At 42.6% G+C, this 13,289-nt stretch overlaps 1 long non-coding RNA gene across 1 annotated transcript; it reads left to right on the top strand.

The window, feature by feature from the left end:
- Positions 1–4,470: 4,470 nt before the first annotated feature.
- On the top strand, positions 4,471–6,947 carry LOC117054732. The gene is made up of 2 exons (XR_004427544.1): positions 4,471–4,503; positions 6,773–6,947. It is a non-coding gene; the product is annotated as an uncharacterized LOC117054732 (long non-coding RNA).
- The last annotated feature ends 6,342 nt before the right edge of the window (positions 6,948–13,289 follow it).

Raw genomic sequence — 13,289 nt, 5'->3', positions numbered from 1 at the left:
TCTTCCATTGAGTTTATATTGCATCCCAGCACACAATTGCAATATTCCTCTGCTCCATGAGTAGCCAACATGGTGCCCTCCATATGCTTTGGACTACAACTCCCATCATCCTGGCCATTGACCATGCTGGCTGAAACTTCTGGAGGACATCACATTGACTACCTCTACTCTACTTCCACACCATTTTTATTTTGTTTTTTATTATTATTATTTTAATTAGATACCTATACCAGGAAGTTTCAGGGCGGTTCACAGAAAAGATCACAAAATATAAAATCAAAATAAGAATAATAACCTAATGTTGTTGTTGTTGTTCAGTTGTTCAGTCGTGTCTGACTCTTCGTGACCCCATGGACCAGAGCACGCCAGGCACGCCTATCCTTCACTCCCTCTCGCAGTTTGGCCATACTCATGTTAGTAGCTTCAAGAACACTGTCCAACCATCTCATCCTCTGTCATCCCCTTCTCCTTGTGCCCTCCAACTTTCCCAACATCAGGGTCTTTTCCAGAGAGTCTTCTCTTCTCATGAGGTGCCCAAAGTACTGGAGCCTCAACTTCAGGATCTGTCCTTCTAGTGAGCACTCAGGGCTGATTTCCTTAAGAATGGATAGGTTTGATCTTCTTGCAGTCCATGGGACTCTCAAGAGTCTCCTCCAGCACCATAATTCAAAAGCATCAATTCTTCGGCGATCAGCCTTCTTTATGGTCCAGCTCTCACTTCCGTACATTACTACTGGGAAAACCATAGCTTTAACTAGATGGACCTTTGTCGGCAAGGTGATGTCTTTGCTTTTTAAGATGCTGTCTAGGTTTGTCATTGCTTTTCTCCCAAGAAGCAGGCGTCTTCTAATTTCATGACTGCTGTCACCATCTCATAACCAAATAACACCCCCCAAAAAGACCCACATTTTAAAGGGGTATAGGATGTCAATCAGATCAACCAAAGGCCTGCTTAAAAAGGAACGTTTTTGTCTGGCGCCTAAAGGTGTATAATGAAGGCGCCAGGCGGACTTCCCTGGTGAGAGCATTGCACAGGCAGGGAGCCACTGCAGAGAAGGCCCATTCTTCTGTTGCCACCCTCTGGACCTCTTGAGGAGGCACAAAAAGGAAGGCCTCAGAAGGTGATCTCAGGGTCCGGGTAGGTTCATATGGAAAGGGGCGGTCCTTGAGGTACTGCAGTCCTGAACCGTTTAAGGCTTTATAGTTCAAAACCAGCACTTTGAATTGGGCCCAGAAACTAATTGGTAGCCAGTGCAGTTGGACCAGGATCGGTGAAATATGCTCAAACCGACTTGCTCCAGTGAATTCTGCACTAGCTGAAGTTTCTGACCATCTTCAGAGGTAGCCCTACGTATAACGCATTGCAGTAATCTAACCTTGAAGTTACCAGACCATAGACAACAGTAGTTAGGCTATCCCTGTCCAAATAGGGGTGTAGCTGGGCCACCAGCTGAAGCTGACGGAGGGCCACTGAGGCCACTATTGTATATAGTTCTGCAAATGTCACATGCCCATCTTGCAAAAATCTCCAACGGTCACAGAATGGCCTAGTAGTTGTATAGTTCATGCATATTTGTGGGATACATGTTTGCAAAGATGATTACTGATACTTAATCATGAACCCTGCTAGTCATTGACTAGCTCCACTTTGGTTTGTTTGTCTTTCTGAATCTGCCTCTGGAAACGGTCTGTGGTTTGCTTGTGACCAACAAACTAGACTATGAAACCATGGTTTGAAGGTAGCTTATGAATCTTGACTTGTGTTATCTGCAATGTCATGCCACATGCCTCTGAGAGATCCCCGGACCTCGGCAATGAGGAAACAACGCTGCCAAGACAGTCCTTACTAAACTGCAGCCATTGTTTATTAAAGATTCATACACAGCGACGACCTTTCCCCCGAGGAGGGAGGAAAACACTTAAATGAATGAATGGGAGGGGAACAGATTACAACTAAAATACCTGTATCCCAGCTAATAGGATTCAGGTGTACACAATGAGATTCCACACTTAAAGACACATACAACACACTATCCTGGCTTAATCTTAGTTTCATAGAATTGTAGAGTTGGAAAGGACCACATAGTGCAGAAACTTTTCACCCAAGGTGGGGCTCGATCCCATGAACCTGAGATTAAAAGTCTTATGCGCTACTGAATGAGCTAATCTTATTTTTGTGCCCTGTCTCACCTGGGTAGAGAACATGAGAATGCTTAAAATGCAAGATCCACATTAGGCAAAACAAGGTATGGTTACTTTGCTTGTGTTTAAAACTGTTGCTTGGTTTGTTCCACCAACCATGGTTTAAAACAAAGCATTGCTTAGCATTATGTGAAAACACAACCACTATGGTGTCTGCTGTCTTCTCAACTTCTATATATGCCTCAAAGTGTTTGAGCAGTGGAGCGTTCAACTTTGCTGAAAGTTCTCTGGCTAAACAACTGGCAGTCAAAGTGTCACATTTAGTGTGCCAACAACACGAACAAGAATTATGCTGCAGTGTATTTTTATTTCCTTCTAGCCTGTAATGGTGTCTCATTATAATTTTACTTCCATGCATCGTGTTAAATAACCGAAAATTAATTTGCTCTTAATGCCGTTTTTAATAATGTCACATAACCAGTCCACTATAGCTCCTCAATCACTGGGACAAAGTGCATTGGGCCAAATGTGATCCAGAGAGCAATGTTTTACCACCACAATTTTCCTGATTCAAATAATATCATTTCTGAAAAATACAGGCTGTTCACATATCCCAGTTTTTTAGAAAGAAAAGTTGTGATTTTGCTGTTGTTTTTGAACCTTTCTTCATAGAAAGATGAGTGTGGCAACACTCTGATTCTGGTGTTATATATCAGTTTATGTTCTAATTGAGATTGATGATATTTTAACCTGTTTTGACTCTTACGTGTTTATCTGAATGTACTCTGCTTTTTCCTTTATAGTGGCATATAAATTAAATAAAAACACCAAATCAAGATATGATGCAAAGGGAAGGAGCAGCATGTGACTGTACCAATCACGAAAATAAGACTACAACTCCTGAGTGTTAGTTATATAAGGAGACATGGGACACAGGTGTCACTGTGGTCTAAACCACCAAGCTTCTTGGGCTTGCCGATTGGAAGGTCGGTGGTTCGAATCTACATTATGGGGTGACCTCCCGTTGCTCTGTCCCAGCTTCTGCCAACCTAGCAGTTCGAAAGCACACCAGCGCAAGTAGATAAAGAGGTACCACTGTGGCGGGAAAGTAAACGGCGTTTCCGGGCATTCTGGTTTCCGTCACTGTGTTCCATTGCGCCAGAAGCAGTTTTGTGGGGGATACGCAGGGGCACGCACACCCCAAACATTTTTTGAATCTTTGTACTTTTTTCCATTTATTGTCCTGATATGAACTATAAAATGGTGGTTTTCTTGAGTCGAAATGAGAGTACCCCTAAACATTCTTTTTTTGAGGGGAAGCACTGATTATACTCTGGATAAACCCATTGAAGTCAACAGACAATTAGTTATAACGAATTTAAATTCACTTATTTCAATGGGTCTACTCATTAAGTCAGGTAAAACCCATACTCCTTATATGCAGCAACAGTATCATTGATACTGTCTTTCTCCCCCACCCCAATAAAAAAAGCAAGAAAAGGAGGCACACTGAGGGAAAAGTCAGCATTAATCAATAAAGTTACAAATCAATATATGTACCAAATTATAGTTTATAATCTTCCCAAATAAAACTTAAACAGCACTTTTCTTTTGGAAGTAAAGCTTGCTTTAAAGAAGTCCAGCAATAAAATATTTCATACATTAATTTACTGTTGCTTTTTTTATATATATAAAAAACCCCACAAGGTAATTTGCAAGCTTTTAAGTCACATTACAAAGTTAAATCATCTTGACTCTTTTTCATGTTTGCTGCAGGACGCATTAGTTTAACATTTCGGCCTACAGTACCGGTTGTTTATTAGAATAATTTTGAAGAACTACGAATATTTTATGCCAAGCAATGCAGTAAGATTATGAGAGGTTCAAAGCACAGCACTTTGTGTTCTGCTAATACCGGCTAATACTTACTGGCATGTGTCTCCTTGAAACTGTGTAATGTATTTATATCAGCGTTTGTTTTAGTGAATTTAAAAGAGGCATTACAGGAAGAAAATGTAATGTAAATTCTAAACAGTGCCTCTTGTGCTGCATTAAATTACTATGCTTGTCGTAGTAAACTTTTTTTTCCCCTCGGTGCGATGTGAAAATGATTTATAATTGCATTTATGTTTCAAATCTGTCGTTGAAGCATCCTTGCTATCTGGTGACTGTCTGCTGATATATAACTTACGGCCCCCAATTAATATGTGCCATGCGTATAATTGCAGGGGAATATTTTATCATTTCTACAGGGTATTTCTGGTTCTGGTTTCAGAGCTTGACATCGGAGCTGGCAAAAATGCTCAAGCCCATTGCAAAAGCTGGCAAGGGCAGAAAGTGCCAATTTACCAGTTCACCAAGGTAAGCACAACTTTACTGAATAAACCAGACGCGATGACCCAAAATGTAGTTTTGAAACCCTTGGAGGCAGTGAATCACAAGAGCAGGCGCCGGCAAAAATCGTGACGCGGGGGAAACCGCAAAGCCAGCCGATGCCTCTACAGAGCTCCATCCTTAATTCAGACATGATATATCGGTATAGCGCAATGTTTAGGTGGTGATATATCGTGATGCTGAAAACCAGATATTGCCCAGCTTTACGGTTCCCCTCAACTTAGTTCCATCTTTATTTCAGACATTGTGATATATTGATGTATCACGATGTTTAGTCAGTAATATATTGTTGTAAATCAGATATCGTCCAGCCCCAGTCGTCATCATAGTAATGGCCAGATTTGAGTCATAATAATAATAATAATAATAATAATAATAATAATAATAATAGATCATTTATACCCCACCACTCTGGCCAGCTCCCAACAGAATATTAAAAACACGATAAAACATCAGACATTAAAAACTTTCCTAAAAATGGAAAACTGAAGAATTACCAACAGTGGAAGACTGGCAGATGAAGTTGATTGAATATAAGGAACTCGCAGAACTGACCGCGAAACTCCGAGACCAGAGGGAAGAAACGGTGCAGGAGGATTGGAAGAAACTTAAAGATTATTTGAAACGACGTGAAAAGATAGATATTTGAATTTAAAATCAGCAGGACATTTAAGGCTACAGTATCGCCAGAAGTTAGTTTAAGATAGGATATAAGAAGTAGTTAGAATTAAGTTATGAGGATTTTACCAGGATTAAAATAGAGTTAAATGTTAATCAAGGTTTATAATGATAATATTAGGTGAGAAAGAAGATTTTACAATGTTACAAAGTTACTAAAGAAGATTAGAAATGAACGCAGAAGAGAGGATGTGAGGAGGTCCCCAAACAATGTTAGGAATAAGATAAGGATAGCTAAATAAGTGTTTGTTTGTTAAGATTTTTGTATTTTTTGTAATTTTGTAGTTTTTTTGTAGTTTGTAGTTGTATTTTGTATGTTCTTTATTGTTAAAATTTAATAAATTCTTAAAAAAAAAAAACTTTCTTAAACAGGGCTGCCTTCAGATGTCTTCTAAAAGTCAGATAGTTGTTTATTTCCTTGACATCTGATGAGGGGGTGTTCCACAGGACGGGTGCCACTACCAAGAAGGCCCTCTGCCTGGTTCCCTGTAACCTCACTTCTCGTAGGGAGGGAACCGCCAGAAGGCCCTCGGAGCTGGACCTCAGTGTCCAGGCTGAACGATGAGGGTGGAAATGCTCCTTCAGGTATACCAGGTTTTAAAGGTCAGCACCAACACTTTGATTTGTGCTCAGAAACATACCGGGAGCCAATGTAGGTCTTTCAGGACCTGTGTTATGTGGTCTCGGCGGCCACTCCCAGTACCCAGTCTAGCTGCTGCATTCTGAATTAATTGTAGTTTCTGGGTCACCTTCAAAGGTAGCTCCACATAGTGTGCATTGCAGTAGTCCAAGGAATGACAGATGTACCCTTCCTTCCTTGGAGACGTTTGTAGTTCAGTCATATATAAGTTGTCGGAATCAATTAAATAGATAATATCGATATGATTTTTTAAAAAAGGGATTTACCATTATCCCAAGTTCCTATGACAGATGATCAAGTCTATGCCTACATCTTACACTTACTGTATTTTAGTTCCTCCAGTGCCTACCATTTTTAAGTGAATGACTCCGTCCTGCGGTTGGAAGCGTGGAACCCTCACCACGAGACAAATGTTCCTGCCAAGCTGTAAAGAGAATTTGGGGAGGGAAATGGAAGGAGATGTTTGATGCAAGGTGTAATGGGTATCACAAAACTAACAATAAACCTGATCCTGGAATATTTGGTTTCGCTAATATGATCCAATTAAGCTGAATCGAAGCATCCTTGGGTTCATTTGTTCAAAGCCGTTCCTTCGATGAGGAAACATTAAGTCACATTAAGTCACGGGTCTCCTTCTTTCTCTCTCTCTCTCTCTCCCTCTCTCTGCCAGCTGCCCATGCGGTTTTATAATCCAAAAAGCAATGAGGTAGTGAATAACGGGATTACTTTTAGAGGTTAATAATTGGGTGATGGGAAAGTCTTTTGTTATGCTTTAGCACATGCTGAGTCATAGCAGTTTGAAACGTTCAGGGCAAATTGTCACCAAGAAACTGGAAATAGTATTTTAGATTGGCCTCTTTTGTTAAATGCATGCTTATGTGAATGTGGGATTGAATTTTTCTCTCTTTTTTTTTGCAGGGAATGTGTGGACTCGCAGTGCAAAGTTATCTCCCTAAAGTGCAGGCTTCTTTTAATAGCCTAATTCGTGTTCCCAGCTTGGGTCCACTCAGTCCAGCCTCAGTTATGTTTTTAAGTCAGGGGGGAAGTGTGCTGTGAGACTGCAGGGAAGGGATAAAACTCGCCATTTCACATTCTTGGTGCCCAGCAGGTCTGTGTGTTCCTTCTGTGGGAGATTTGGCTTTCGGGAGCAACTGAGTGCTCTGTGGAAAGGCATTACCTTTGGAGAAATCTCAATTGGCATCCCATTAAAAAAAAAGCTGCTTAAAGCTAGGCTGCTGAGAATCTGACCAGTAAGAGTATTATTTTCAGAGAGGTCTCCTACTGGAGCTACATCCCTGTTCCAAAAATGGACTGTTGTCGAGTTCTTTGTAAGGGAAAGTGAAGTTCCATGTTACTTAACTGTCCACACACACACACACCCCGACTCCAGAGTATGGACTCTTCTAAACTTAACTCTGTTCTGTGTTCATCTCCCTCTCTTCCCACGAGTTTGAAAAAGGATTTGGCCCCTGTGCACTTCGTTTCTGAGATCTGAAAAGAAGAGAAAAATTCCACTGCAAAAAGGGTCCACCTGGCAACTTTTCATTGGCGTTTCCAGATGACCTGTTTATTGAGCTTTCATCCTGATTACGTAAGAATCATAGAATCGTAGAGCTGGAAGAGAGACAAAGGGTCAACTAGTTCAACCCCCTGCAAAGTAGGCATCTTTTGTCCAAGGTGGGATTCGAATCCACAACATGAGATTCAGATGTTTTCAGGGAGACATTGGCTGTTTAAGGAAAATTTGTTTTGATTTGTTTACGGGGATGTTGGGTGGCCGTGTGTCAAAGCTAGTGTTACCCCCATCACTCTCGTTATTGCAAAAATTTTGGGGGGAAGTGGGCTTGTTGCGCAACTTGAATTTTCTGCTCTGTGATTGAATCACAACTGGAAATAGCAAAGGCCCGGCTGCCCCATGTTCCTCATTGAAGAACACAGCAGCAGGCCCATCGTCACTGAAAGAAGCCTTTCATGCAAGGCTGAAGCTCAGTGACAGAGCACATGCTGTCAGGATGCTGTCAGCAGCTCCCGGCTGGTTGCCCAGGAAAGTAGAAAGACAAGGGAAAGTTTCTTACCGTCCTTTTTTATTTCAATATTACAGAGAGAGGTTATAGAACCTAGTCGCTTGGTTAATGGTGTTGTCCCGAGTGACTATGCACCCACCATCTCTCCCACTTTTTCATTCGTCTTCGTCGTCATCATCATCATCATCATCATCATCTCCTCTACGGGTGCTGCTACATACCATCTATCTTTGAGCTCTTTGCTCTCCTACTTTTAAGGCTCCTTTGCTCCACGCTACAGAAGCCAGCAGCATCTTAATATGGAGCAGGATATGACAGTGACGAAGATCTTGCGGGATCAGTTGTTTGAGAATATGTTAGCAAGGGAGCTTCATGTGTCCCACCGTTTCATTTAATTGCTGTCTGTCTCCCCCTCTCTCCTGAAGCATCCCTGCTTCTTGTGTGATGAAGCCAAAGCGGTGCTTGAACTGTGGGAATGTTGAGGATGGTAGGAGAGGATATACTGATGAAATATTATCCTTCCTCACTCACGCTAGTGAGCTAGTAGCAGAGCACATTCCCTTGCACATTGCAGGAAGCTAGTTGATGGATTCGTGAGAGTTAAGCAATCCAGTCTGGCTTGTCCAGATTGGAGTGTTCCTGGTAAATCCCCTTTAGTTCCCTCTTGAAAACAATAAAGACACAGCAGTCTTCTTTTAAAAGTAATGATAAGGTTTACTTACACTCAGTTCACAGTATGATCCTGAAGGCAGGCTGTAGCTTGTAGTTACAGTTAGAGAGAAAAGTGTGGGTTCATCCTCTTGTGAGGGATGAGCCCATGTGCTGCTGGCTGAGAGCCAGCGCACAGCAAAAGGCATCAAGAAGAGATGGGATCAAGAGAGTGAGTGAGAGAGAGATGGTTTCGTGACTAGCCCCTTTATAGGGTCAGCCAGGGTCACGCCCATCTACCTGGTCACACGCAGGGGAAGCTCCAGACCAGGTATGACAGGAAGTCCTCCTGGCTAGAGCAACATTCCCCTGTGTGCCCACTCTGGGCAAACAGGAAATGTTGTTTTTGACTGCTTCAGTGATGTTATATCCCACATGAACAGTATGAATACAAGGTAATGTAACAGAGCCCTATAGTTCTTTGGACGCATGAAATAAAACACATAATTTAAAATGGCAACATTTTGGAGGAGGACTTTGATTTTGTTGACCTTTCCGTGCTCTTTCTTTTTTTTTTTATAAAGAATTTATTGGTATTTTTCATAACAAAGAATAATCCCACACCCACACCTACATCTACCCAAACAATCACCCACCCACAATTATACAAGACAAATACAAACATAACCAAGATTCTTCTTCTTATTTACATACACACACAAAAAAAATTTCTTGTTTCGAATCTTTACAGTTGACTTCCCCTGCCTTCTCTTCTTCGGTTTCAAATCCAGATTCTACTTTAATAACTTCACCTCTCTAAAAATTAAGTTCATTTAAAAAGAAAATTCAAATCTAAATAAACCTCTTAAATTCTTATTTTCAATTTACGATAATATCTCACCTCTATCTTGAATAAAATCAAATCATATTATAACTTCATAACAATTAATAACAAAACTTTATATCTTAACATATTATTCTTGTGTCAAATCAAAACATACTTCTTCTTTCCCTTAAACTGCTGCTAATAACAAAAAGAATTCCAAAATATCCCTTTTCTTATTTAAAAAGACTTAGTATCTTGACACACCGATTTCAGGTTACCATAACAGACCATTTATATTTTACGCTTAATACAATTCACCCTATCCCCCCTCTAACCATTGTCCTTCTCCACCTTGCACCGGAACCACTCCTCGAATTGTCCTCTTTTCTTATGAGTCCACAGATCCAGACATAGTCCATAACAGTCCTTGCCTCGAGCATCAGGGTGCACAATTCGTCTTCTTCTAGCTTCTCCGGTTCAATGCTGCATTCTTCTTCTATTTGTAGACATCTCAATTTTTTGCCCATCGCTCCCGAGCTCTCACCTCGAGGGCTGGATATAACAATCTTCACCGTCCCGGGTCTGCCACCCCCAAAGGACGTTTCTTTTCCCCGAAGTCGCCAAGCCATCTCTCTCTGTTCTTCAATCATCCCCTTCAGCTCTTTGCCAAGGCTCTCTTCCATAGAATCAATAACCTGAAAGGTCTCCTCTGTGGGAAGCACATTTTTCTTCATGCCCCAGTTCAAGACCATCAGTTTCTGGTTCAGCAGTTCCAGTTCCAGAAAAGTAATCTTTTGTTCATCGGTTAATCCAGAGTTCAAAACAAGTTCAAAAACAAAGCCCAACATGGTAGAAGCGGGCATAGGTGTCAAATTTCAGTTTCTATTTCAGTGTTTCTCCATCTTAATGCCAGTAGTTTTCCGCTCCAACTCAAGCTTTCGCAGCCATTTTCCCCGAAACCGAGGCGTAAAGACCACAACTTTAAAAAGGGATATTTTCCATCATCTTCCTCCCCAAAGGGGAATCTCAATAGCCTCACTTGTCAAAAAAGTCAAAACAATGTAACCATCATTGTAGCAGCAGTCTGTCAAAAGCCGTTATTTTCTTGCCACCGAAGGGAGGGAGGCAGGCTTCCTTTCCCTAAAACCTCCCGGATCGTTAAGTCCACAAATTAATCCAGTCAAGTACTCACAACCACCGAGCTTCATTTCCTTTCATCTTCTACAGGGAGAACGTTGTCGCTCGTCACGGCCAGCACTCGCCGCTTTTCCGCCCGGTTGGGGCATGTCCCCTAATGGCCCAGCTCCGCGCTCCCTTCACCCCCACTCCCCCTTTACAGGGGGAATGAGGGAAGGGTACGGAGCCTAGCGGGCCCGCCGGGGAGCCCGAGGCGCGGGGCGCTCTTCCCGCGCCTCACCGGAGCCCCGCTTAGCGGTAGCGGGGCTCCAACCCCCGGGCTGGACTGGGTCGCCTCGCTGCCGAGGCAACCCACGACCGCCCGTGATGGCGACCTCGCCGGAAGTCGACCTTTCCATGCTCTTTCTCCAACTTCCTCGAAAGGTTTGTGCTACCGAGTTCCATAATACTAATTCCCAGAAAGCATTGGGTTTTTTTTTCAGGCTTTCTATCCTTCTGCTCTACATATATCCGGGGTATCTGCATGCTTAAGCTGCGTGGATAAAATCAAGATACAGCAGTGTCAAGGTCAAAGCTGTCCGTCACTCATTGACAGAGAAGATGAGCACCTTGTCAGGTGCAGCACGAACGTAATACAAATCACTCACACAAAACTGCAATTAGGATGGAAATTGCTGGATTCACATCCTGCTACATGCTTTAAGGTTGAGATATCAGATAGAGGAGGTTCTTCTCAATGTTAGTGGGCTAAGAGAGCTGGGGGGGGGGGATCACATCTGTCAACCAAATGCCCCTTTGGTTTCAGATATTACAAAGGTAAAAGGTAAAGGTAAAGGGACCCCTGACCATTAGGTCCAGTCGCGGACGACTCTGGGGTTGCGGCGCTCATCTCGCTTTACTGGCCGAGGGAGCTGGCGTACAGCTTCCGGGTCATGTGGCCAGCATGACTAAGCCACTTCTGGCAAAACCAGAGCAGCACACAGAAACGCCGTTTACCTTCCCGCTGGAGCGGTACCTATTTACCTACTTGCACTTCGACGTGCTTTCAAATGTCTAAAAAGCCCAGGACACAAATTTTCACGGCCCTCTAGCAGCTACAGTGGCTGATTTACCAGAAGTAATATATTTAGTGTTAACTCTGGAAGTGTATGCACAAATCTGACCGAACCAAGCCTCCTGATGTATATTGTGCTCTAAGAAGCTTAGTTTCGTCAGGATCAATTACATAGTTTCAGAGTTAACACTAAATACATTACTTCTGGTAAATTAGCCACCATAGCCTCTAGAGCATGCATAGGCAAACTAAGGCCCGGGGGCCGGATCCGGCACAATCACCTTCTAAATCCAGCCCGCAGACGGTCCGGGAATCAGCATGTTTTTACATGAGTAGAATGTGTCCTTTTATTTAAAATGTATCTCTGGGTTATTTGTGGGGCATAGGAATTCATTCATTTCCCCCCAAAAATATAGTCCGGACCCCCACAAGGTCTGAGGGGCAGTGGACAGGCCCCCTGCTGAAAAAGTTTGCTGACCCCTGCTTTAGAGGGCCGTGAAAATTTGTGTCCCGGGCTTTTTAGACTCATCATACTATCTGAAACCAAAGAGGCATATTGGTTGCCAGACATGAACTATATTGGCATTATTTTCAGCTCTCCTACCCCACTCGGTGGAGTAAAGTGGTACCTTGGTTCTCAAACAATGTACTGCAATCACACAATCAATCAATCAATCAATCAGTAGCTGAACTGGGTTCCACACAGTCACAAAAAAGAGCCGCAAAAACAAAAACACAAAATAAACAGCAAAAACGGACAGACCTCAGTGTAACACTCAAAATGGAAGTGTGGCACTCAAATCGGAGCACGTTTGGCTTCCGAAAAAAGTTCACAAACCGGAACACTTACTTCTGGGTTTGCAGTGTTTGGGTTCCAAGTTGTTTGAGTACCAAGGCATTTGAGAACCAAGTTACCACACTGTAATTCTACGTGTCTCTGTAGCTCAGTAGGTGGTAAAGACGGGCCTCATGTGAATCATTAAATCAGAGCTTTCCAAACTTTTCACGTTGGTGACACACTTTTACGATATACATCATTTAGTGACACAGTAATTCAGATATACTAGCAAACTGGAGGTTAAACTAACCCATTTCCAGCCCCGGGAGGAGCAAGCGAGTGTTTGCCCGACACACCTACACACACTGCAGGTGTCGCAACACACAGTTTGGAAAGCTCTGTGTTAAATGAAGTCTGGACTCAGCATCACAGGGGAGCAACTGGTCACCTTCAAGAGAGACGAGGCTACATGGGTGACCCCAGTCCCCTCACGCCAAGTTTAGAGTTAGCAGCAGAAGACATCCTACTTACATTTTTAACATTATTAAGTTTCTCTGTAGAAAGGCAATTTAAAACACACAAACCAAACCTATGTTTTCTACCTCCCTAAAACCCACCTAAGGTACTCCAACTCCTACCCCTAAATATCAGTCTAAAAATATACAAGGCTATGGGAAGCATTAAATAAAAAGATGATTGAAAATGTGTAAATACCAAAACAAAAAATAGTCCTCTTCTCCTCTCTCACACACCCATGGACACACTTTCACACTGCTCCTACCACTCCTGACTCCTGGACCGGACACCTCTGGTTTGTGACTTTTAAGCCAGAATTGAAGAAGATGTCACAAAGGAGGGCAGGTCACTGTTACCTTGACAACCCACCTACCTGGGCACTGCCCATCAGTCTTCAAAGTTCTTCAGAACTTTGAGGCACCTGATAATCTGTCTGAAACATCTTGTTGAAA

The sequence above is a fragment of the Lacerta agilis genome, chromosome 11, assembly GCF_009819535.1.
Source record: "Lacerta agilis isolate rLacAgi1 chromosome 11, rLacAgi1.pri, whole genome shotgun sequence".
NCBI classification, from domain to species: Eukaryota; Metazoa; Chordata; class Lepidosauria; order Squamata; family Lacertidae; genus Lacerta; species Lacerta agilis.
The sequence above is the reverse complement of the archived record's forward strand: the minus strand, read 5'-3'. Positions and strand labels throughout refer to the sequence as shown.